Raw genomic sequence first — 27,354 nt, forward strand, 5'->3', positions numbered from 1 at the left:
TTGAAATTTATAAATTGAAAAATATGTGTCACATAATGTTCTTAGTCTTTTCTTCCTGTGGGGGAGACTACAATAATTTACTATGAATTAAATGGAAATCAAATTAAATACAATTTATTGTGTAACCAAAATACCAATAATGCCCAAAAGAAAAAGAAAAAACTTAGCGTGTGAATTTAATTATAAACAAGCCCGAAATTCACAGAGACTCTTATTTTGAAATGTCTGTACTATTGCAGGCTGATCCTTCAGATTCTTACAACCGTATAAAATATTATAAAAGCCATAAAGTAGACATTGTAATAATTCATCAACTTGAGTTCATTAGTAATCGCTTGGCATACATCTGCGCTTTTCATTGAGCAGTCTGAAGCGCTGTTGCGCGAGCTTGTAGAACACGCAACAGCACCCCCCTTGTGACATTGCAAAATGCAGCGCCCGTGGGAATGTTAGCGGGAGTAAACAGTTCTGACGCACACATGACGAGCAGGTACGAAACGACTAGTTAATCGTTCGCGGATGGTCTCATTAAAAAAATGTGTCTCCAAATATACTTGGGCGGGAAGCACTGCTATATATATATATATATATATATATATATATATATATATATAGCAGACAAAACCAAACTATATATATAAAACAAAACTAAATAGCCATGACCCACTGTACAAGACTAGTCATCACAAAAACAAGAAACTTCAGATTCCATCACAAGACACTGAGTTAACTGCATTATCCAACTTTTGCATACTGTATTTTTATGGTAGTTTAATTCCACTTTTTTTCTAATGTGATCTTATATTCACTACCATTCAAAGTTTTGGGTCAGGAAGATTATTATTATTATTTTTTTTTTAAAGACATTTTATTCAAAAGTGACAATAAAAACTTTTACATTATTAAAAAAAATGCATATTTCATATAAATGCTGTTCTTTTAAATAATCAGAAATGTTTCTTGAGTACCAAATCAGCATATCAGAATGATTTCTGAAGAATCATGTGACACTGAAGCCTAGAGTATTGATGCTGAAAATTCAGTTTTGCCATCACAAAAATAAATAACACTGTAAAATATATTAAAACAGAAATGATTTTATGTATTTGTAATAATATTTCACAAAATTGCTCAGTGAGCAGAAGAGACTTTCAAAACATTAAAAATTCTTACTGACCACAAACACTTGAAAGATAGTGTAAAATAAAGGGAACATTACTAATTTAATCCCTTTTAAAGCACTGCTGATAAAAGTATATTAAATTACATATTAATATATGCCAAACTGTGTCTACTATTGAGGTATAATCTATCTCAGATAGCCCCGCCCCTGAAAAACACATGAACAATGCAATCTGTGATTGAGCACTTAGACGTCTCTTCCTGGGTGGTTCCCGACCAGAATAATCTACAGCATGGACTAGTCAAAGGTCTAGGTACATTTATGCTCCACAGGGACCATTTTCTACTTCAAGTAGCCTGAGCTACTATCCTCGATCGATTATGGCACAGCTGCAGATGGTAATACCTGGCTGGCCTTCAATAACCGCAGGCTTGAGGTACACACACAAAGTGAAGAAATGGGTCCTCCCATGCTGGGCCTATTCACTTTAAATGTATTTAACAGTTCCAACAAGACAGGAGTCAATTCTCTGCTCGATATAATCTCCATCCAAACCAGTTTAAACTGAATTCAAAGCTGTTTTAAAGGCAGTTCTTCCTTTCAACAGCGCACAAAATCGTCCTCCATGGCTGAAAATGTTTGGCGGGGGGTGGTACACAGATGGGTCTAATGTCATTAGAAAGATGTCGAAATTTGGCAGAAACGGCTATGGAATGAGATGCGGCGAGCGGACGGTGGAATGAATTCACTAAACTCTTCAACTCCGTCCGTCTCCATTCCTCAGTGATTTATATTCATCCCTCAGATCATCTGCAACCACTGCCACACTCAACGCACCCACAGAAGAAATAATGTGATATTTTTAATGGACTTCCAAGACGAATGTGAGAGTGATGGTACGGATACAACAGAAGCTTTGCGGGTTTTTTTTTTTTTTTTTTTTGCATGAATGTTTTATGGTTATTTAAACAAGTCAATTTCATGCAAATGTGACCACTGCTTGCCATGGCAGAATTTACAAACAGCAGGCGGTGGAAGGGCCACACGAATACAGTCGAGCACTTTAGTGTTGATTATTACATTTGCAAATGCCTATGCGTTACGAGCTGCATTGCACTTGCATGTGACATGTTCACCCCGCAATCTGGCTGCACTATAGTGTTTCTTTTTTGAAGAGCTTCATTTTACACTTCTCAATCATTTCTGTTCAACCTCTCCAAAAAGGCTTCTCTCTAAACAAAATCGCTGTTTTTCTTGGCCATCCTCAAAGCAATCTGAAGTACACTTTGTCCCCACACACAGAAACACATTTTGTCTCTCTCCCTTTTGTCTCTCGTTCTCTTTCTCTTCTGTGTGTAGTGAAATGTTGCGGTGGGGAGGTGGTCAGAGCAAGAGCCAAAGAAGTCATTAAATGATTATCATTTTCACATAAACAAGATTAATGGCATAATTAACCCTTAATGGGCCTCTCGACCATTTAATTTTATGTCATGATATCTTGTTGAGTTTTATTTATATATTTATTTATTGCACTTATTGTAACATCACTAAAGCATCTACTTGTGTGCTGTACGTTAAGTGCAAACAAAAATACAAACAAATTACTTTAAACACAAGCATATTTTGATGCAATACGGCTTCAGAGGGCTTGTTAAACAGATCGAAACAAAAAATGGTTGATCGTTGGATGAGAATTTCTGGAAAACATGCTCAACCAAATTTTTCAAATGCCCAATGGTAAACGTACCATTTCACCTTGGAGTTAAATTCTGCTTTAATCATGAAAAATGCATTTTTAATATAAATATACTAAAACTACACTATCATTTAAAAGTTTGGGGTCAGTAAGTTTTTCTTTAAAGAAATAAAAAGTGACATTAAAGACATTTATATTATTACAAATATAAATTCTTTTTTGAACTTTCTATTGATCAAAGAATCTTGAAAAAACAATATCATGACTGCTTAACAATATTAAGCAGCAGAGATGTTTTCAACATTGATGATAATACAAATAAATGTTTCTTGAGCACCAAATCAGCATATTAGAATGATTTATGAAGGATCATGTGACACTGAAGACTGGAGTAACAGCTGCTGAAAAATCAGCTTTGCCATCACAAGAATAAATTACATTTTAAAATAGTATATTAAGCCAAAAAAACAACTTATTAAATTGCTGCTTTCAGTTAAAACAGCTCAAACATGCATTTTAGTCTCTGATTAGCTTAAGCCATGTCTGTGAAACCAGGGGAATATCGTACATAAAAATGCAAATAACAGTAATGACTAGTAGTAAGTTTATCACATTAGTGTCCATGGTAAATTTCAAGAGAACAGTTTATTTTAAGTTTTACCATTGATGGGAATCTGAACAATTTAGTGGCAAATAAAAAATAAATAAAAATGAATGGATAAATAAATAAATAATGAGTTAATAGAATCACAGAATGTATGACCAATATCCTTAATCATTAGTCAATCATATTAGTGATGCCTGAGGAAATCTACAACACACACACACACAGTTAATAATATAATATAATGAATATAAAAGAGATAACTTCACATTCGTCTCAAATGACTTTTCAAGCAGCAGTTATGCTGGAAGTCTTCAAAATTCACCAACACACTCTACCCTTTTCTACTGCTGTCACTACCCTTCTCTGTAAAGCCCTTAAACCCAAACAACATTTGTTTTGCCCTTATCACTGTTTTTTATTATTCTACAAAAATCAAATGGAGGATTACAGTGTCATAATCAACCAGGCACATTCTGTTTTAAGGGCTGCTTAGGAGAGAGAAGGTGCTGAAGAAATGCTGAGATGGGTGGCATTTTTAAGGTGCCAGAGGTGAAAGTTTACAGGTCTAAGGCCTCTGCAATCCGATTTCCTGAACCATTAAATAGCAGTGTGCCAGTCAGAACCCCGAGCCAGAAGAACAGGAAGATAAGGATGGGGAGCGATATAAAGATACTGAAGGATGAAATGAAAGAAGGATGGAGGCGAAATGAGTTCAGGCCTCCACTGACCCAACTGCACAACAATACATATTTGCATAAACTATGGGAAAATTATTGATCTGTCTAAATCACATCAGTTGGTGTCAGTTATGTTTTTTCATATTCTAACATCTTTAGGGTTGTGCTATTTGTTAGTCATGTGGTAAACAATATCATACATGACCAAGAAAATAAATAAATAAATAAAAAATTATCATAGATATTAGAGCTACTTCATTGGCAAGAAAATTATAAAAAATTGTCAACAATAATAAAAGTCATACAATACTGATGTATAATTACCACCCTACAATTAGTTTCATCTCTCCTTATTGCATTATCTAATAATAAAGATCAGATATTACATTCTCCATCATTTATTTTGATTCTAACTACGTGTGGGAACAGAGTAAAAGCCCTGTTAAAATAAAGGGGCATTTTTTTTGATAAAATATAATTTAGAAGACATCTCTGACATATTTCAAGGAAGTAGGTGTCTCTAGGTTGTGTAAACAGCAAAAAACAATCTGTGGCTAAATCAGGCAAAAGTTAGCAAAATATTGCTTACAGCACCTTTAATATCCCTAATAGCACAGCAAACTTGTTTAGATGTGACAGAAATGAAAAATGGTCATAGGTTTTTTCAAACCCTTGAGGGAACTCATGTTATATATCACTGGTATTAGTGATACATTACCTGCTGATGCTTAACACGGAAACATCACAGAAAGGAACCTCACAATCTGAACCTTAAAGGGACACTTCACCCAAAAATCTACTTTTACATTATTTTCACATACATTAAAAGTCCAAAACAACAGTGACTGAACAACATTGACTACCATTGCATGTACAAAAAATAAATGAACATTTAAATAAATATCATCAGAAGAAAGTCATAAAGGTTTAGAATGGCATGAAGGTGAATAAAGGTAAAAGAGAAGGTGAACTATACCTTTAACTTGGTAGTAAAATGTAATCTAATTCTTATATTGGCATGTAAGTATTTTTCATTAAGATGAGATAGCAATCTTATTCCAGAATTGGATATTCATAATAGTTGCCTTGTGTGCCTCAGTTCTGCGAGCCAGAAACAAAATGTTCCTTAATTGCATCAAACACTTTAATACAACATCAATGACGGAGAGAAAGAGAGTTTATAAATGCTTGATAGGCCGTAATGAACTACAGCACGTGAATGCAAATGTCCTTTGTTCTCATTTTATGTCTTGTCTTGACAGCCACAGTATGTTAATATAAAACTGTTGATGTGGGGTAGTAGCATAGACGTCAACGTTGCACTGCAAAAAAAGTGATTTTTTAAATTAGTATTTTTGTCATTTTTCCAGAACAAATATGCAAACATTCTTACATCAATATACATTTACTTAAAGCCACAATATGTAAATTTTCGCTGCTAGAGGTCGCTTATTCAAAACAAAGTCGTAGCTTGATGACACCTTGATTTCACGGAATCATGGGAGGTGTCGTCTTTATGTCTACAGCTGGTGGAAAAGAATTGGGACAGGACTCAGGCAGAAATCATGTTCATGGATGAGATTATTAAAGTTAAAGTCGGCATGAAACGGAAGTTGAGATTGTCTTTTCTTCTGTACTGTGACGTCCATCCAAGTGAAACGGCATCTGAAATGAGAGGGCGGGACTTGATTTCGTCCTTCGGGAATTGATTGGAAGTTGGGCGTTGCTAACAAAATGGAGGCATATATGAATTACTCACCCCGAGCACTCACATTACTCTAAGAGCTTTATTGAGGATAACGAGGACGGTTAACGGCACTAAACAGCGAGAGAGACTGACTGACTGACGGTGCGTGTCCATTGGTGCGGAGCGAGCGGGTAAGAGCAAGTGTTTTCGGTTCATTCCTATGGAAGTTGAGCCGCGCGTAAGTTAAGTGTGACGCTCAACTTCCATAGGAATGAATCTAAAAATGCTCTGGTCGCTTGCTCTGCTCCAGTGGACATGCAGCCTGACTGACTAAGCGTGTCGCAGGTTCCTTTCCATGTACACCCCAATGACTGGCATCAGCGGTGGTTAATGCATTAATCTCTATAAAGTGAAGCTTACCCCAGTGACAGCATTTACCCCATACATCACTGCAATTCCAAATAGCTCCACCCTTACGCCATAGCATGTGACAGGAAGAGACGATGAGTCGTTTTGAAGGGGGATGGGAGGTTAATGTTTTTGATTAAAGATTATGAGGGCACATGAATTTAAAAAAAATTATGAAGTGCACGGATAAATTATTGATAATAAATACTACAATATTCCATAAAAAAAAATAAGAATTGTCAATTCTGATTTCATGTCGACTGTAATGTAGAATGAAGCAGAGCAGGGCTGAGTGCTGTGCGAGCAGAAACGATTGCTAATGAGAGACGAGCGCGACACACAGCTCGAGAGCAGCAGAACTTTTATTATGCTACAGACAACCGCTTCCACTTCTTCTGGTCAAGAGTACTGTATGTGGGGTAAAGCAGCGCTGTTTATCATATTTGATCAATTTGTGTGTTGAAAGTTGTTATAGTGCTACTCTGTGTTCGTTCGGCAGCTGCTATGAGACACTTAATGCACATTGCAGTAAGCTAGATCAATATTAGGCATAGTAAAACATGGTACTCGCTGTAATTCAAGAAAACGAGATTTAAACAATAAGACTTACTGTGTTGAGCTATATTAGTTTTCTGTCGATGAATGAACACATCCAAACAGTTGCTCACCTGTCTAATAAAACACATAATATATTAAAGCGTCTTTGGTGTTTCCATGGATTTTTAAAGTAAAAGTGGAAACCCAGGGTATCGCGGATATGATGATAGTCCATGGTCCATGTCCTGGCTAAAATTGCTTATTTCTCTGGATTTAAACATTCTCGGAAACATTATGGGATAATGTACACAAGTCAACAAAATATATAACATTGTTCTAGTGGTTTTTGGATATTTTAATCCAAAAATCTTACATATTGTGCCTTCAAGAAGCAAAATTATTTATTTTTTTAAGTCTAACAAAATCAAGTAAGTTTAAAACAAGAAAAAAGAAAACATGTATATCTTGTCATTTTGCTTCTCAAGTAAATGTATCTTAATTTAAGAATGTTTATATATTTTCACTCGAAAACAAGGATACTGAGTAAGAAAATTTTTATTTTTTTATTTTGTGTGTGTGTGTGTGTGGGTGTACTTGTTTATATTACATTGTGGGGACCAACCTGAGATCACCTACATTGTGGGGACCAGCCAACGGTCCCCACAATGTAAATGGATTTATAAACATACTAAATGATGTTTTTTTGAAAATGTAAAAATGCAGAATGTTTCCTGTGACGGGTAGGTTTAGGGGCAGGGGCAGGGGCAGTGTAGGAGGATAGAATGTACAGTTTGTTCAGTGTAAAATCCATTGCGCCTATGGAAAGTCCCCACAATTCACAAAAACCCAACGTGTGTGTGTGCGTGTGTGCGTGTGTGCGTGTGTGTGTGTGTGTGTGTGTGTGTGTGTGTGTGATTTCAGCACCTCTATTGTCACCAAATGGAGCCATAAAAAAATATTGTTTCCAATTCCTCTGGTCAAAAAAGTGTTATAAAATGTGTTAAAAAATAATGACAAGAAATGAATTTTGTGATAACTATTCCTTTAAAATAAAAAAAGACACACTTCACCTTCAAGGATCCAAGCACAAAGGTTGCATCTTCACATCTTAGTATGCTCTTACCATTGTGCCCTCCAGTAAAGCACTTCATTCCAGGTTGCTCAAGGGGAACTGTCCTTTTAGAAAAATGTACCCTAAGAAGCTTCAGCTACAAGATAAACAACAAACCCCTCAGATGCTTGAGAAAGCAACCAGTCCAGCCTAAGTGAACTTCTCTGAACAACATGTGTAGATTTTAAACGGCTCTCTCTGGAATATCAAGATGCATTCCCATGTGAAATGTCTAGGAACGTAATTGATAATTCATCTGAAGTTGAATGCCGACTAGTGTCACTGTAAAGTGTTTGTAGGGCTCTCGAAGCATTCTAAATGGAATCCAGTCATATAAATCTCTCTGTTTCAGGCCGCATCACTCACAGACGCTGACAGCAAGACTCTCACAAACCTCCCGCAGTGGGGTTTGAGACATCGTCTTTAAGATTTATTCCCATATTGTGCTCGATTAGTCAAGCCAAATCAAATAGGTCCTATTTGTACTCAAGCACGTCAGGCCGCTTATTGTGCTTTATAGAAATGGCAGGTGCTGAAGTGCAGTGGTGATTATTACCTAAAACAATAAGTTTTATGGCTGGATTGGGAACTAGCAAGACACATTCTCATTTTTCCTGTCTCATACACACTGTCGATACAGAAAGAAAAGACTTCCTTTTGCAAAAGAGGATTGTTATGCACCTTTTGTATTCACACCTTTAGAGTCCATTGTATTTTGAACAGTGATTTCTTCTTTATTTGATCATCTGTTGGCAAATACTGATCACCTCCCTGTAGGTAATTACATGGTACCACTCTCATTTGTCTGTGAACAGTAATTTCCATAAATTAGGCCTGTGACTTCATGAATTTATTTGATTACATATTCTGTCTCTGTGCCTGGCAGTCCATGAATTTGGAAGTCTAATTAAAAATGTTTTAGCATAAATACATTCACATATCATATCACAATTGCAAAGTTTACACCTAAGTAGTAACATCAGTCTCAGGTAAGCCGAGCATGTGGTCAACGCTAAATCCACATGTATATAATACAAAACAAGAAACCATGTGACCATATTTTTTGTAAAAACTGCCCATTCACCTGTCAATCAACTACCTTGCCAAAACAATAGGCATGCTCGACTTTATGCAATGTTGCGCAGCCTGATCACCGTCTGACTTGAAGCAGTGCATGGTGATTAGAAATTGTGCCCGACCTGAGATGTCAGTGTGACGTATTCCATCAAAGTACAGCGAGAGCGATTCGAGGGCAGTCAGCTGGCTCATTCTGCACATCGACACAGCTGTTTCACGATTGGCTGGATTCACTGATGACAATGATCGTGTTTTGTGTTTATTCCGACACACCTGTATGTATTCTTGTACATACAGGTGCTGCATTAAGCAGTGCATAAAGTGTTGAATTAAAAGTGTTTTCATTGCTATATGAAAATGTCTGAAACATCTGTGTATTTGATGTAATCATATCACTCAATACAGATATTAACCTGATATTAACACCAGGTTTCTAAGCTCTACCTGAGAAGGAAGTACCAGTGAGATACCAGTTATAAAATGCAATAGTACAAGCACTTGAATTTTCATAAATAGCATTAAATTGATGAAAAATGGCTAACTGTCACCTGTGCAGATAGAGGATCATTAACCTTGAGAAAGAGTATAAAAGCTTTAATTTAACTTCTCTTTTGCAAGTATCATGCAGGGGTTAGAGTCTGGGTTCTCTACAAGTAAAATTTAGTACAGCCACATGAAAAGCAGTGGAAGACAAGTGCTCTTAAGATTAGCATGTGCATTTAAGGCTACTCCGGTTAGTCCGGTTAGTAAACGGTTAGTTCCTGTCTTTGATTCTGATTGGTCAATAGCTGTGTTTTATTCACGATAAAACGCGGTTATGACCGCTTCACCCAACGGTTCTGTGTTGATATTGTTCATTGAAATGTACTGTATCATGTAGAAGAGTATTGTGAGATTTAGCATTTTCCTTCAGGTCAGTCCTGTGTTCATAATAAAAAATCTGTTTGAATGTCTGATGTATTATCTTGTCCTTTTAACAGTTAATGGGTTTTCCTGTGACTGATAGCGCTAGTCAAAGTATTTGTCAGTTGCGTTTTGTTCCGTGTTCACAACAATTCAGTCTTTTCAATGTAAAAGTCTTCGCTACTGACTGACACACTCATAAAGACAGTCTTTGCCGCCATCTAATGGCGTTACATTAATACATATTTTTGGCTTTAATATTTGTATTGTGTTGTAACCATTTTATAAAAGCAATAAGGTACTTGAGGCTAGTGCTGTATCGTGAATGAGTCACGGCTGAAGGGGTTAACAATGCCCTTCAGTCGTGACTTACTCACAATACAACACAGCCTTATTGCTTACATACATATAAAAATATTTTTTATTAAATATATAAATTGTATAATAGTGTTTTAATTTTGGGGCAATACAATTATTTTAATAGTTTTTAAAAAAATACGCTTTCTTTTAGACTTTCTATTTTTCAAAAAAATAATAACAGTACCCACAAAAATATTAAAAGGGGTGGTTGATTATAATTTCACTTTTTTAACTTTAGTTAGTGTGTAATGTTGCTGTTAAAGCATAAACAACATCATGTAGGAACTACAACGATCTTCTTCCCGGGTTAGTGACATCACTAACCCTAAAATTTACATAAACCCTGCCCCTGGGAACATGCAACAAAGGGGGTGAGGCCATGTTGGGCTGCTTTAGAGAAGAGAAAGAGTTGTTGTAGTATAGTGTTGTTACCATGTTACCACAACCTGTAAGTATGTTTTATTCTTTGTTGATGTGTTTTACATTAATAGGTTCTATAGTTATTTTTATGTTGTAGCAAGGACGTAAACAAAGGGCAACGCTGTTTGGCTCCACTAGCCAGTTACCCAATTGCTAATTCAAACTTATCCGACAAACACCTAAAAATTTATTTTTAATCCCACCAGTGAACTTTGAATGTTGGTCTTTGTTGGCGTTTATGTGATCATTGTAAATTATTCTTTGATTAGAGCTTTTATGTAGTGTTTACCCACATGTTCATTTGGATACAGGCATTCTAAACATGGTTCTGTGTTAAATATGGTTCTTTACTGTAGGAAAGCCATGATTAGTCTTCGTAATGCGCTCATAGTTCTGGCGACATGTATTTGACTACACTCGTTCTATAAAGACAAAATGTTAAATATATATATATATATATATATATATATATAAAATATTGCTTTTTTACTGTTTTTGATCAAATAAATGCAGCCTTAGTGACAATAAGAAATTTCTTTCAATAACAACTAAAAAATCATGCTTTTTTATAATCTTACTCATCTATCTATCTATCTATCTATCTATCTATCTATCTATCTATCTATCTATGGGTTTGGAATGAATTATTATATTCACTATTTTTTAAATATATTATATAATAATATATATAAAATCTATTTTCAATATTGTTTTTCTGCACTGTAGTCTTCAATCTACAGCAAGTTGCTGACGCATGAGGCTTTCAAAGCAAGAGAGGCATGAAAAGGAGTGGAGAGTGAAAGCTTCAGTTAGGACCTGGTCACGGGGCCCCGTTTCTGTCCCTCCAGAGAGAGCCAGGGAGCAGAGGAGCAGAAAATCGATGGCTAAAAGACATCCATGTTTGACTGAATCCAGCTCGCCCGTTCCTCTCATGCCGGGGGGTCTCTGCTTCATCGTGTTGTAGTTATCGGGGTTTGCAAGATTTAAAAAAAGCGCATCGATAAGATCTTCTCATGGTCGAATGAATGGTGGTGGCATGGCCGCTGAGTCCGGAGATTATCAGAATGTCCCTGTCGAGCATGCAAACCTACAGCCCCGACTGATCCTGCCTCTGTTTACACCTTGGAGAGTCATTATATAAAACCTCAATATAGTCACCATAAAAAACATGCTTGGTGTGAAAAGAAGCTCATACTTTAGAGGTACTGTAAGGGGAACAGTATCTCAGCGTGGGGGAAGATCCCTTGGAGGGCATCCAGAGACACTGCATCAGAGAGATAAAGCAGACAGAAGTCTGCTGTGGTTGATAGGGTAATGAACACAGCCTTGTTTAAGGAAGGGCTTGAAATTGAGGTGAGCTTTCAGACACCTTGACAGCAAAAAGCATGTTGTTAATTGTGGATTTTCGAGCAGCCCAGATCCAGTTCCTCTGAGGGTTTCTGAGCAGAGCGAAGGCCAAGTACTGATCTGGTGCGCTGCCGCACAAACATCAAAATTCACAGAGTGAGCTGAGAAAATTCACAGAATAATTACTCATATTTATGGAATTATTTAGCTGTTTTTCCTTGTTACCTGAAATGAACAGCTTCTCTCTGTAAAAATGATTTTGTTGATAGTATTTTCATTTTGGTTGCTTAATCCAAGCAATATTCTATCTTTACTTTTGCTCTTATAATTTGATGCTGCAGATTTTAATAAAGTTTCTGGCCCCTGGCAGTGTTTTATTTACTTGCCAAAACCAATTTTTACTTTTTGGCAAATGTTCATTTTGGACTAATTTTATGGCCTAATTTCTCTCTAATCCATCCATCCATCCATCCATCCAATTTATCTATCTCTCTATCTACCTATCTATCTACTTACATTCTCTCTGAATTTTCTTTCAAGATCATGCATAATGAATTCGGTCTATTTAGAGGCATCTGCAACCAGCCAAATTAAACTAATTGGGTAAGGTGGAGAACTCTGCTCATTTAATAATTAATAAGTCACATAATCACAATGAGGAATCGTCCAAAGTTTGCTAACACCAAATTCTCTAACCAGGCCAATTAGAGCATGCCACCACCTGCCAGATTAGTTCCTTGCTCAAAGTCACAGGAAGTGCATTTGCATCTATTCAAGGCAATCAATATGCAGGGTCAGGATAATGTGAAATACAGGGCTAATGTAAAGCAAGCCGATACACGCTCTAGACGATAGCCATGACCCTAATGGGTTTCATCTCCACACTGCTCGTTGTAATCACTTAAACAAACAACATCTGTAATTACTGTCTGATCTTATTTGAACATGAGCCAAATTACTCTTCAATTACAAATTCAATGAGCTCCTAGTGTCATTTGGGAGTAGTACCTCGGTTTGTTGGCCTAATCTCTGAGGTTGACGTGTTCGGAGAAAGGCAGATTTGTAAAAGGTTCAACAAATGTCAAGATAGATATTTATCAAGAGAAGAGGACTGAAAGGTACAGGTGCAAATATTAAAGCGGGAATAAACCATCAGCTCGCTTCCTGAAATGAGGAAGGAAATAAACAGCCATCGATCATAACATTCGCTTCATTTCGAACCCTGCCAACAGGTGCCCCAGAGGGGGAACTCTTTGCTTATTATGAGGATGTGTCAGACCAGATTGTCCAACGTTATATTAGGTGATGTGGCAGACAGAAACGCACCATCTTACCTCCTGTGTGAAGAGCTTTAAACTGAACACGTCTCTCAATATACTCAAGAGCTTTTCATTTGTTTAGAACAGCGATTCTAATGCAGCACTGCTAATTGTATTGTTGACACAATCTTCAGGGTAATTTGATAAAGAAAACAAGAATAACAACATAAAAAGGTATGAAAATAAATATCAATACAGTTGACATTAAGCAGTACGACTGGGTGAAAAATGATTTAGGAAACAGGAAATGGATCAATGACATATAAGAGTGTCTTGTCATGAAAAGGTCAACTTATCTGACATTTTAAGACTTATTGACCATGACACAAAGTCATAAAGATCTGCAGGGGTCCTTTCTCTGATAGCACAGCATGTTTTATGTTTTTTTTTTTCTTCTTTTTTTCTTTTTTTGTGCTTGACATTACTTTGATTTTGCAAAAATGTTTTCAAATATTACAGTTTTTCTCAGTCGCTTTGGCTCGATTCTCGAATGAGACTTTTATTTCTTAAAACAATAAGTTCAGGTCTCTGAACAATTAGTTTCTTATTCACATCAGATTTGGATATTTTATTGATTTAAGCAATTCATATGTGTTTTGGCACATGTGTGCAAAAGAATAAGTACAATTGTTTACAATTTGCACAACTAAATGAGCATTGCTTGTTAATCAAAACTGATGAGTTGATTCTCAGTCAAACTCTTCACAACTTCTAAATATTCTTTCATTGTGTGAGCCTCTACATGCAAAATGATCCATTCAGTTATCAAAATCTGTCAGACATGACAGATGTATATTCCATAAATACCTGTGACATGGAATGTTTGTAATGTCTGCTAAATTGGCAAAAAGCCTGGCATTGTATTGAAATATGAATAACAATCTTATCAACCAACCAAACTAGTTTGGAAGCATATAGTCGGCTACATGGAGTTTTCCCAATCACTGCCATTTTTGAACATGGAGGAATGTCTAAATCCCTAATCAGCAACAGCAGTTTATTTTTGTAGAAATGTGATACATAAAAACTGAAAATTCACAGTTGCTTGTTGTGGAAGATCAAGATATGTAAGAATGTGTGGTGTTAGGGGAAGACATAATAGAATATGTAAAAATGAACAAGAAACTGTGAATTTTCAGTTTACATGTAACACATTTCTACAAATATGTGCTGTATAAATAAAAAATATTCAGCCCCACTTTATATTAGGTGGCCTTAGGAAAACTGAACAGTGGGCGATATTCATTTAAGCAGATAAATAGAAGAGAAATATGGCAGTCATTTTGACCACAATTCCTGCTGCCAGCAGGTGGCGCTTTGACTATAACTGAATGTTGCCATATTGATGTCTTCAGGGCAGGACTATTTTCAAACATGTGAAGTTTGGGGCAGATCGGACATTGTATGCCTGAGTTACAACAACTTCCTGTTTCGTGGAGTAAATCACATACATTAGCACTTAGCCAAGTATTGCATGATTTAACAATAAACTAACCCTACGTGAAGAAGTTAACAAGTTTCTAACATGTTTGATACTTTCTGGCATATTTAAATGTGTTTCTGTGAGTGAATAACAGTGTAAAGCATGCCATTTCCTGTTACCAGCAGGTGGCGTTATGCCTAATTGAATATTCAGGCCAGGACTCTTATCAAACGTGAAGTTTGGGGCAGATCGGACATTGGATGCCTGATTACAACAGCTTCCTCTTTTAAAGGGCGCTTAATTGAAATATTGTAGGTGGCGTTATTGAGCCATTTTGACACACCTAATTCTGAAACCCATATCAGACGTAAATTTTCACCACTTCCGACACGTGTGCAAAGTTTCATTAATTTTCGAGCATGTTTAGGCTCTCAAAAATGTGATTCATTTCAGAGCAGAATAATTGACCGAGCAATAACAATAGGGTCCTTAAACTATCGGTGCTCGGGCCCTAAATATGGGAAACTAATGAGATTTTCTCTTCCAGAATTTAAATTTTTAATAAATTGCATATAACCCAACTGCATACAATTTATAAAAAAAAATAATAATAATTAAAAAAAAAACTTTAAAAAAAAGATGAAAAATTGCACATTAGAAAGGACAATAACCATTTAACAAACAGTTAAATTATCTACATTCATTAAAACACTATGCATTATATACAGTACACTCCAGTGAAAAAAAAGTTGAATAACACCCAAAATGCAGTTTTAGCACAGATTAATCATGTAAAACCAACTCTCCAAACATGCAATGTACAGATTAGAGAGATTTTCACAGATTAAGTAGTGCAAAACAAACTGAAAACAGATGGTGAAGGCGGGAAGTTCGGCAGGGTGCTCTGCATTACAGTGTGAAAAATCCTGTTGTTCAGAATCACGTTTACAAACATTTAACAGATGCCAACAGAGAATAAGCATAATAAAACTCAAGGTATCCGCTCACAATGATAAACTCCGTTGCCAGTTCACATTCACGAGGCAAAGAATGCCAGAATAATGCATTTAGTCATGTGGTGGCAGGAAAATGGAGGATTTTTTCAACAGCTGGCAATGCTGGTGGACCAGGTGTTTTCAGCTAGTTCAAATTTGCTCAGACATACTTCCATGGCCAAGAGGCTTGCTACCTGCAGGTGACTAATTAAATACATAGCCAACAGTGTAGACAAGGCCAGCACATTGGAAGGTGTCTGGGAAATTGGAGGTAGGATGTCTATGATCAGACAAAACATCTGACACGTGCTATAGAAATCTGGAGAACAACATATAACCACATGGTTCTCTTTTGTTTTTCTCTACCTCTGCAGTTTGTGAGAATGACTGCACCCCTGAGCCAAATACATATTAGTGTTATTGATTAATCATTATCTTTATATTACAGCGATTTGATCCATATTAGACTGTCAAGATCACCTTCTAATTGGGTTTAATTTATTCTGACCTTTGCCGAACAATAATTAAGAGGCCAAACATATCCATTACTGTAATGTGCCAGGGATTTTAATGATTTTCTATGAGATAATATCAGTGGTGGGTTGATAGTCGGGTCATTTATTTTGGTGACAAGATGTAAAATCAATCTGTAAACAGGAAATAGATGAACAGTTCCATATTTACTTATTGGTAATTTATATGAGTACACATTAATCCTGTTTCTTTCATCAAATGAATGAATTACATTTTGTAAAATATAGACATTTGCTACATACACTATATGACATGATTCATCGCTTTCTAAGAAGGATCAAATGGTCCTGATTAGATTATTCACCAGAGAAAGGGGAGAAATGATCTGTGAGGGTATTTTTGCATGTAACAATAAGTCATAATTATCTTCATCAATATAATTACCCTATGCTTTCTCGACGTTGGTGGCCTGCTGTACCCCAGCATTACAGCTACTCTTCCCCAGCTGGGCAGAAAATAGCCGCGTGGGCAGAAGACGTATTGTTAAAAGACAATGAAGGATGTGTACAGAAAGGGACTATTCTTTCCGTAGTGCTTATACAGCACCCGCCAAGGGAGAGGACGGTGGTAACTTGTGGAATGTTGGACAAAAGCAAATGACATGTGGACAAGTGACTTTCATGGGGTTTCTGTCAATAACTGCAGCAGAGGTGAGTTAGGTAAAGTGTGGGAAAAACACAATACAGGGAATATTGACGCCTAAAAAGATAACAGCGATGGTCAGATAAAAGCAGTACCGCTTTACTACTAAGATCACAAATCACAATGGTCAAACCTGCCATCTTTATGTCATGGAACCACAATTTTTTTGCAATAAAGTCACAAATGAGAAACAAAATTGTTATTATGCATGATATATGAAAAGTATCCACTGTTGGATATAAAAAGTAAATTAAGAAAAGGGGCCTGATTTACTAAATAGAGCAAATTATCAGGCGGTCACAATCTAATCAAAGCGCAGGTGGGAGTGGAAATTTGTGTGGGTGATCTATCAATAATGCGCAAATACAATGTTAGGCACTAAATTGGTTAAGACATGCTTTTTGGGTGGTAAATAGTGGTGCAAATACCATTAAAGATTCATTTAAACATTCTCCGCCAATAAATGTAGTGGTGTGACAAGGAAACTCCTACAAATGCATATGCAGTTAGGTCAGCCATAAAAATAACTGTCCAAGCTTCTTCATTGCTAATTTATCATTGTGTGCATTTTATAAATCCTGACAGTAGTTTTTAATGCTTTAAAGAGGGTTTGCACTGGTGCAAACTGTTAGTAAATCTGGCCCAAAATCTTAAAGGGAATCTATAATGCCCCTTTTACAAGATGTAATATAAGTATCTGGTGTCCCCAGAATGTGTCTGTGAAGTTTCAGCTCAAAGATCATTTATTATAGCTTATCAAATTTGCCCCTATTTGGGTGTGAGCAAAAACACACAGTTTTTGTGTGCAAATCATTCAGTCACAGACTCAATGATTTGCGTTTTTTCACCTTTAAATGCAAATGAGCTGCTGCTCCCGGCTCCCTTTCCAAAAGAGGGTGGAGCTTTAACAGCTTGCACTTCGGACACTCAACAACAACAAAGCTGGAGAATCTCACGCAGCCAAATTGATGACTGTCTGTAATGTTGTTCACCCTTCCATTGTTCAAACACTGATGGAGAGAATCAGGAAGAAGTTACAACTATTGGAATGCAACTGGATTTTTCTGAACGGTTAGTGGATAAATTTATGTAGTTGCTGTGGAGTTGATTCAACTCATCGACTAGCATGTGCCGTCATGTTAATCTTTTGTGCAAATCCAGTGTTGAATTGACCCTCGTTTGTGAAGCAGTCCAGCATAAAATGACGGCATGGCAACAACACTCTACAACTCTTCCCCTTCTTTAAAGCAGCTCAACATGGCCTCGCCACCTTTGGTGCGTGTTTCTGGGTGCAGGGTTTATGTAAATTTTGGGGTAAATGCCAAATGCTTACAAAGCCATTTCTGTAAAAGAAATTGTCTCCTTTTGCATTGAACTTTGAGCATCATAACTTTGCAGATGTTGTTTATGCTCAAACAGCAACATTACACACTAACCAAAGTTAAAAAAAGTGAAATCATAATCAAGGACCCCTTTAAATGTGAGAACTAAAGTAACAACATTACTAAACCTTGACCCTTTGGTGTATGGTATAGGGAATTAAAGACATTTAAAGAGGTAACACAAGCTGTATTATTTTAAAAACTGACTTGAAAGCGATGAATATTCAAAAGGTATTATTTCTAAATGGGTGTGTCCAATTCATGCAGAAGTTAGAGCTCTGGCAGTAAAAGAAGTGAAATGCTGCAGCTATTATTGTTAATATAAGATCTGTCATTATGGTCTTTTTGAATGGTCCATAGAACACTGACACATTCTCCTTTGTACTTGTTTCATAAAACAAAGATTTGGTATTGCGATAATAACTTACTTATGGCAGGTTGAGTTTAATATTCAAATTCTTGTAAATGTTTATTTGAAGAAGCACCAGGCCCTGACTGCTCACAAGCAATGAATTTCAATGTGCGTGTATGTGTGTATCTCTATACGAAACATGCAGTCACTTTTTCTCCTTCCTCCTGTGCTCTAGGATTCATAAATCAGTGCAGTGACATGAAACTGCACTTTTATTTTTCTTCTTATGGCTGTCATCATTACCATTCTAAGCTAAGGCACACTGCTCCCACTCCTACATCGTTTATCACCCGTCTGCTTTTCTCTATTGCTTTTTGTCTCTCTATCTCCTCTTCTGTCTCCTTTTCCTGCACAGGAAGTTATGCCACACTAAAAATGCACCTATGAGAAGCCTTAACTCTTTAAGCTGCATTAAATATATCTTTAAAGGAATTTCACCCTCATATTTTTTCAAACCTGTACAAGTTTTTTTTTTTTTTTTTTTCGGAAAGACTGAAGGGAAATTCTGAAGACTGTGCGGGTTGCTCTTTTTCATGCAATTACTATACAATGAAGGAGGACTGAATCTTTCAAGCTTCAAACTGCACACAAAAGCTCCATAAAATATCATTGTCCATATGTCTTGTGTGCTATAATACAAGTCTTTTGAAGCCTTTCAATACCTTGCTGTAATAAAAAGACTCATTAATTTCTCCTCAGTGCATTCATGGGAGAAAAGGAATTGTTCTTTTGATTTGGATCTTTTCAATTAATTGGTTGATTCAGTTCACAGAATTGTTCTGAATGATTCGCATATGAATCAGTCTGATCTGAAACATCATGAAGATTTGGTCATATGGACAACTTTTCAGATGTTTTTGCAATTTTATTTTGTTTTTATTCATGTATTTTTATTTATTTATTGAAGCTTGAAAGCTCTATTTTCCATTTATAAAATTTCTATGGAATACTTGAAGTCACATGGGTTTGAAATGACATGAAGGTAAGTAAATAAGGACAGAATATGTTTGGGTTTAACTCTCCCTTTAACCACCCACTTTATATTTTCCACTGTGAAAGCCATGTTCTCTTAAAAAGAACATGTTCATGTTCACTTTGTAAGTAATAGCAATTACAATCTGTAAAGCCATATATTTGAGTGCCATTAAAACATCTGCATCCATTTAAAGCTGCAGTAGATCAGAAAATAATAGTCTTTAATAGTCGTACACTTCGTGTTGATGGTACACTCATAGAGTTCCTCCTCTTACTCATAATTACTCAACTAATAGCAGCCCAGAATCTATACAGCATCTTTGATGCTTTCATGAGGCCTTTCATCCACAGGAGACGCTGAGTTGAGGAAGTCCTGTTTTAGGTATGACTCATTCCAGCTCCTAAGCAATGGATCCTTTTATCTGCCAGATCTTACTACTGGTTTCGTAGCGTCGTCCATGCCAGGCCTGAGACTTGGAATAACACAACAATCATTCCCTTGAGAATTCGCCAGATAGCACACCACCTCACTCGTTAATTACTTAATTAAACTAATGAGTTGGCGAGAAGCGCAAGAGCTTCAAAACAGAGTGTCATTCTCGACACAGCGAGTAGACGTCTCCGTACTATTCCTAATCTCTGTGGACCATCCAATCATTAGAACTACAAAAAAGAACGGGACTCATCAGAAAGACGCCTCATGCTCTGAACGATCTTGCATGTGCCAAAACAAAAAGAGAAGTGAGAAATAATTTGTGCTGAAAATTGTTGAATTCATTTATTATTACATGTCTTTTATGAGGCAGGCATTTCGCTTTGGGTTCAATTTATTCTTACTGTGACTAATCCCCATTTGTCGTCTTGCCGGAAAAGGATCTAAGCTTCACTCCGACATCATAGACACAAAGGGAATACATGTTCAATGACAACTGCCTTCTGATGTGAATGTCTACATATTTACGGGAAATATGTTATGGAAGACGGATTTGGATGCTGTATCACAAAGGAAAACGAGATAGGTACATCTAGTGGACTCTGTACTCTGCCACCCCATAAATAAACATAAGGTACAGTAATTAGTGTGTAAATAACACAGGCACTTTCAAGCGACTCAGTCGAGCGGTCTTTGAAGTCTACCTAAAGCGGCAACAGCGTGGAATACTGTCAAAATATTATACAGAGGATTAAGTACAAGGTAGCATTTTGAGACTACAAAGAAAACACTATTATTTGTCAAACAGCAGGTTTACACAAACACCATACACCAGGGCAGAAAAACGCTTCAGAAGGCTAAGTGCTATCAGATGGAGACTGTGGATTCTATTGCTATGGCCTCAAAAAAAAGGGCATTTTAAGAACTTAAGAAGTTTATCATCATTTACTCAACTTCAGGTTGTTCCAAACCCGTATGACTTTCTTTATTCTGCAGAATACAAAAGGAAATGTTTGGTACAATGTCTAAGCTGTTCTTTTCATACAAGGAAAGCAGATGTATACTGCCAAACAAGTATTATGCTAGGGATGCACCGATACCATTTTTTAAGGACAGAGTACGAGTACCGATACTTTTTTTCTAGTATTCGCCATTACCGATGCCTATACATTTATTAATTTCTCTCTCTATTTTTTTTTCTTTTGGTGATGTTGTAGTTTTCCAAGCACAACATTACTCTAATGACAAAATTAATAATTTTTATGTGCTTGTCACAAAAATTTCACAGTGTCCAATAACCTTCAAAGGGCATAATTACCAATATATATAATTGTTATATAAAAAGAAATTTACAGACAAATTACAAACAATACAACAAATACTATAGATACAAATTAAATAAACTTGTTTTTCAGATACAGTAGGTTTATTTACCATGTATTCATTTATTAAACATATTTTGTTGTTTTATTAACATTAATGACAAATATAGGCTACGGTCCCTTTAAGACCGAATCCATGGATACTGATACATATCATGTTTTCACCCAAATATTTACATCGACTTAAGCAATACCCGACTGTATTTACATGAGATACTCCACACGATGGACATTTTGACAACTATGTGTGCATTTGACCATTCAGGCGCTAGGAGAACTGATCGCGCGCTGTCTGAGAGAACTGGGATTGTGTGCAAGAAAGACAGAGAGCACGTGCGAGAGACAGAGAGAGAGAGCGCTTCTGGTCTGTGTCATTCAGTGTGATTCCGCCTATCCCGCCTTCACTAATCACTGTAATGTTGACATGCATTCTCTGTAAAGCTGCTTTGAAATGATATGTATTGTGAAAAGCGCTATACAAATAAATGTGAATTGAATTGAATTGACCCTTCGCTAAGCCACGCCCGAAAACCGCCACAGGCCAATCGTGGTTTAGCAACCGTTACTAGGCGCGGGAGGTCTGTCAAGCTTTCGAGCGAGGGAACGTGCCGAAGCGTTGTGCTTATGCATTGTGTTAATCTGATACCCGGTATCCTAACAGTTTAAACGGGTGGTGGAATTTTTTTCCCTTCTCGAAACCTAAAACCCAAGGGGAGAAGTGCCGGTGTTCTGACAATTTGTGCTACCCTGTCAGATTTTACTAACGTTAACGTTACCTCCCATTGAAACAGTGGGTAACGTTAGCAAAATCTGAAAAATGCTAACGTTACCTATCAGATTGTGCTTCCAGCGTGATATTAACGTGGTTTATGGCTTTATTAACATCTACACCTACCCCAACCCTAAACCTACCCTTAACAATAATGCAAGTACAGTAATTGTGTGTTATTTATCATGACAACAATGATGTAATATTGATGTATGCATATGCAGTAAGCCCGGGTAACTAGCTAGCTAACTCAGCACATCATTGCTTGGAAATAATGACAGTTCTTTGTTCATAATGCATATATTTGAACGTGAAATAATATGATTAAAGGCAAGACGGAGTAACGTTAGCCTGGCGTGCTAAAAATATAAGCGGGAGAATGTTATCATTGCAAAGTGGTCAGGCTAACGTCATGTATTTATTCCACAAGACTTATGGATAAGCTGTTTGATTTATAATTATTATGTTATTTTCACAAATTTCACTTAACCTGCTGTGGATGAACAAAGCTTTTCCTCAAAGTGTGTGTTTCCCATTTGAATGGTCAGCGTATGAGGCGGCTGCTGCTCGCGCTCGGAGCTTTAGCTTAAATTTTGATCAAATTATTTTCTAATCGGTTGCATATTATGTCGTGGATATATCCCTCGAATGCATACTGCAGTCCCTTTTGTCTTGCTCTCTCAGATATTTCACCTGTTCGCCAAAAATGACTAATTATCTCCTTGAAAATGTCTGACACCAGTGCATATACGCACTGTAAATGACTAGCCAGGCTCGAAAGCTTGACAGGCGTAGCAACAGTAACTAAGGAGGACGGGGCTTAGCGAAGGGTCCATTGAACTAATCGATAACGAATGGTGACTGAAAGCATGCAGTTCGCAATGTGCGTGTTGTTAATGTTGAAGTGTGCACGGAAAATTCTGTCAGTTACGTCACGTGAGGTATCGGTCTTTGGTATCGGGGGTATTTTTACGATTACGAGTACAAATACATGAGCTTGGTATCGGTGCATCCCTAATATATGCCATACAACTTATGCACTATATTCCAAATCTTCAGATGTCATAAACCAGATCTCTGTGTGAGAAATGCAGTAAAACTAATATTGTGAAATATTATTACCATTTAAAATAATTGATTCTACTTTAATGTATTTTTATTCATGTGATGGCAACGCTGAATTTTCAGCAGACATTACTCCAGATTAAAATTTGAAATCTATTAGCAAACATTTGACCGTGACGAGAATGAGAGGGAAGCGATTCTGCAGCAAAAGTCCCAAAATGGAGCTCAATCCTTTCTTTTGGATCACAGGAAAGTTGTTTTCCTGGCAAACATGCCCCTACAGTGTCTTTACACTGACGAACTACAGCAGCCTTCATGACAATCAGTGCATGTCTTATTTTCTGTCCACTGTCTGTGAACCTACAATCAACTTTCGCATGTTATCACATCTGTCTCCTGTAACTCTGAATCAGTGTAAAGAGGTTTACACCTCCGTTGTGTCTCTGTATACACAGAGCGAATTACATGCAGCGTAAATTTAACCAGGGGCACTGGACTGTATACGGAGGTGAAAGAGCAGCATGGAAAAGACATTCTGTCAAACATCATCTTTTGCTTTGCAAATTCAAGTCATCGACTCAATGATTCAGTCATTTGGAAGACTTTTCTGATGCCTTTGCTATTTTAATTACATTTTATTTAATTTTATTTTTTTATATATATATTTTTTTTATTTAATTTTATTTTAAAGTCTGTAAAGCCATATATTTGATGACAAAGTGATGACAGAATTATCTTTTTTGTTAACACAATTCCTGTAAGATTTTTTTGTTTTTTGTTTTGTTTTGTCTATACTTTCATTTTTGATTAGTTTGTCTGATGCTGGAGTCATGCAATGTAAATCATGTCTCACAGAAGGAACACGCAGAATAAAACTACATCTCACTCTCACCCAGTTTCCGCCCTCTGGCCTAGCAGTTCGTCATTAATAATGGGAATGATTATACATCTCCCGGGGGGTCTTAGCCCACACACACGCACACGTATGCAGACACGCACAGACCCCCCTGCGGGCTCTTTAATGAGCACCTCACTCTCTGCCTCATCACACCACCATTAGTCGGCCCCTGGCCAACATGCAAAGCAGGATTAAAAAAAAAAAAAAAGAAAGAAAGAAAGGAAAGAAAGAAAGTGAACATTTCTGAGCTCCGAAAAAAGGAATCTTCCCATTTTCTCACTATTTATAGATGTTAAATTCAAAATTGCCAGAGTTGCTTGTTATCAAACAAGCAAACAAACTAACAAAAACATTTACTTGAAAGAGTCTAGATGTGACAGTCGGTTGAGGACCTTATGCCAGTAAGGCTCATCTAGTTCACAAAATAAGTCTTACATTGTGACACACTATTAATGAGATGAGGTCAAAGTAAATGGCTGGCTCATTTTGTAAGCTATTCAACTACATAATCATTTATTCCAGCCAGCAGAATTTTCAAGTTAATCTGATATCCATCTGGAAAGATGGAATGAATGTATTTTTAATGGAATTTTAAGCATGACCCTCGATCTTTCAACTATTGTACTTAAAAAAAAAAAAAAAAGTATCCATGGTAATCAACAGTGATATTTAAAGGTTATCATCAGTATCAGTCTAAGTTTACATTGAGATATTGAGACACCAATATATTAGTCATCAGCATCAAAATATAAAGAATTACAATAACAAACAAAGTTTCAATGCAGTGCATCCCTATAAACCAACCAAACAAACAAACAAAAATGCCAGACCATAACACAGTCCTTTGACAGTCATTTTATAATTTACAGTAAAGTGGCCTCCGACTACAGGAGTTTTAGGCCAATTTATTCCGATTTACCCCTCTTGACAATTTAAAGGGGTCATATAATGCGATTTCTTGTTTTCCTTCTTCTTTAGTGTGTTATGTAGCTGTCTGTGCATCTATCTGCAGAGTTACAAAGTCTCAAACCAAAGAGATATTATTTGTAAAAGTTAAGGCTCAGCCACACCTTCCTAAAATGCTTCATTCAAACACACTTCATTATGTTTACATAGTGTTCTCCCCCGTAGCGTGGCGTGTAAAAATGGATGCAACAAATGCTTCATTTAATAATTAGTTATATTGACTTTGTCTCATCTCTCTAGGACATGGCGTCAAATCTTTATAACACATTATATGAAAGGTAAAATAGTTATCTATAGTTAGATATTTTTGAAACTTAATAGTTTTTGGTAAAATAATACCAAACTGATATGTTCTGGTCCAATCACACTGCAAAGTTGATCGATCAGCTTGGTCATCTGCATTTTCCAGATCAGATACGGGATCGAATTGATAAGGTAGTACCAACCTGTCACCTGTCAATATTGCTTTGGGAGCTAATGTTCCAAATATGGTAAGGGGCGTGGCATTTCCATCACACGTTAAAGTATTCGGGCCAATCACAATGCACTGGATTTGCTGGCCAATCAGAGCACACTGCGCTTTTCAAAATGATCAGCTTTGTAAAAATCGATGTGATTCAGAAAGGCGGGGCATAGGCAAGCAACAATAATGTACGGTAAGTGTAAAAAAAAATCTTTTTTGAACCTAAAACCATGTAAACACATTGCAGTAAACCAAATACACAAAATAATGTTCATTTTAGAACCGTCATATAACCCCTTTAATTAATTAATTTGATAAGGACAGAGCTCATCAATCACCAGTTGGACACTGAAAATATTTATGCAGATTAGGGCTGGGCGATATATCGCATGTGATTGTCACGCGCATTTCGTCAGTAAAGCCGGTTCCCTGATTACCGCTAAATCGCCATCACCTGCTTTCAAATGTAGCAGCATTTAATAGACAGAACCGTAGTTCACTGACAAGCCACGCAATATCGCGTTCATATCGCAGATGAATCGCCTTCGATAATGAACGCGATATTGCGTGGCTTGTCAGTGAACTACGGCTCTGTCTATTAAATGACAATCACATGCGATATATCGCCCAGCCCTAATGCAGATCAAATCTTAAACCTCATGATCTGTGCGCAGACACATCGAGGCTGCCCTGATGATTTAAATCTGAATGATTATGACTATGATTAGGCTACATCAGTACTTTCACAATATCCAATGAGAGGCACGTCTATAAGGAGACAAAGGTGAAGCATGAAACAACCTGCCATACAGTTCCGCTGGACAGTGGAGATGAATGATCGGCTTGTGAAAGTGTGGCAACAACACAAATACCTCTAAAACGTGTCTTCAAAAATGTACTACAACTGTACGGACAAAAAAGAAGAGCTGAGGAGAAACTGCCTCAGTTTTTTGAACCAGCTGAGTCTAGAAAGTTGCTAATGCGCTAATGGTGTTGCCAAGCAACGGTAAACATTTTAGCCCTTGAGAAGACAATACTGTCATTATTCAGCTCAATTCAGTTCAATGACAGTCAATGTGGCCAAGTTCATCAACTATGAAATGATTTCAAAAGCAGCTCTACAGAAGACAATGGTGTAATTATATCCAGTTTAATTCAGTTCAAGTTTTTGTGTTCAGTAGTCAGATCAACATTATTGTCTAAATATTATATTATTTTCAAAAGTGATTTATGCAAATCTCACGCAGACATCACTTACAATCCATGCAGTCTGCTTACTGTCTGTGCGGTGAATCCGCTGCGAAATCTTTTGCAAAACAACGATAAATGTCACGTTAAGTTACCATGTCAAGCCAAAAAAGCTAAAGTTAAATTAAAGTTGTTTAATAGATGTATTAAAACACCCAGGGATGCAAAAATGATGGTATTCAACATGTGCACTACATAGGGGTTGCAACTCATAGAGGAGTTTTTGTGTTTGCTTACCCCCTAAAAACTGGGCTCTTGTGCCCCTCTTATTGACAATAATGAAGGGAGAAAATTGTTTACTCAAAAAGGGTTAAAACAGTGTAGTTATTAATTTAATGTTTTATTAAAATGTAAAAAAAAAAATTGACTGATAACATTATTAAATGTTTTATTACATTTAATAAGTAAAAACAAAATAAGGTGATATTGCCCAGTAATATATGTAAGCAATAAGGTACGAGAGGCTGTGCTGTATTGTGAATAAGTCACTAGCCT

General features: G+C 36.7%; 1 protein-coding gene and 1 long non-coding RNA gene across 11 annotated transcripts in view; one reads left to right on the forward strand and one right to left on the reverse strand.

Moving 5' to 3' along the window:
- grid2 (glutamate receptor, ionotropic, delta 2) overlaps positions 1-27,354 on the reverse strand; it is a 519,954-nt gene that overhangs the window by 271,789 nt on the left and 220,811 nt on the right. The gene's annotated exons all lie outside the window — the stretch shown is intronic.
- On the forward strand, positions 10,595-12,319 carry LOC125279717. The gene is made up of 2 exons (XR_007187439.1): positions 10,595-10,634; positions 11,333-12,319. It is a non-coding gene; the product is annotated as an uncharacterized LOC125279717 (long non-coding RNA).

The sequence above is a fragment of the Megalobrama amblycephala genome, linkage group LG12, assembly GCF_018812025.1.
Source record: "Megalobrama amblycephala isolate DHTTF-2021 linkage group LG12, ASM1881202v1, whole genome shotgun sequence".
Lineage (NCBI taxonomy): Eukaryota > Metazoa > Chordata > Actinopteri > Cypriniformes > Xenocyprididae > Megalobrama > Megalobrama amblycephala.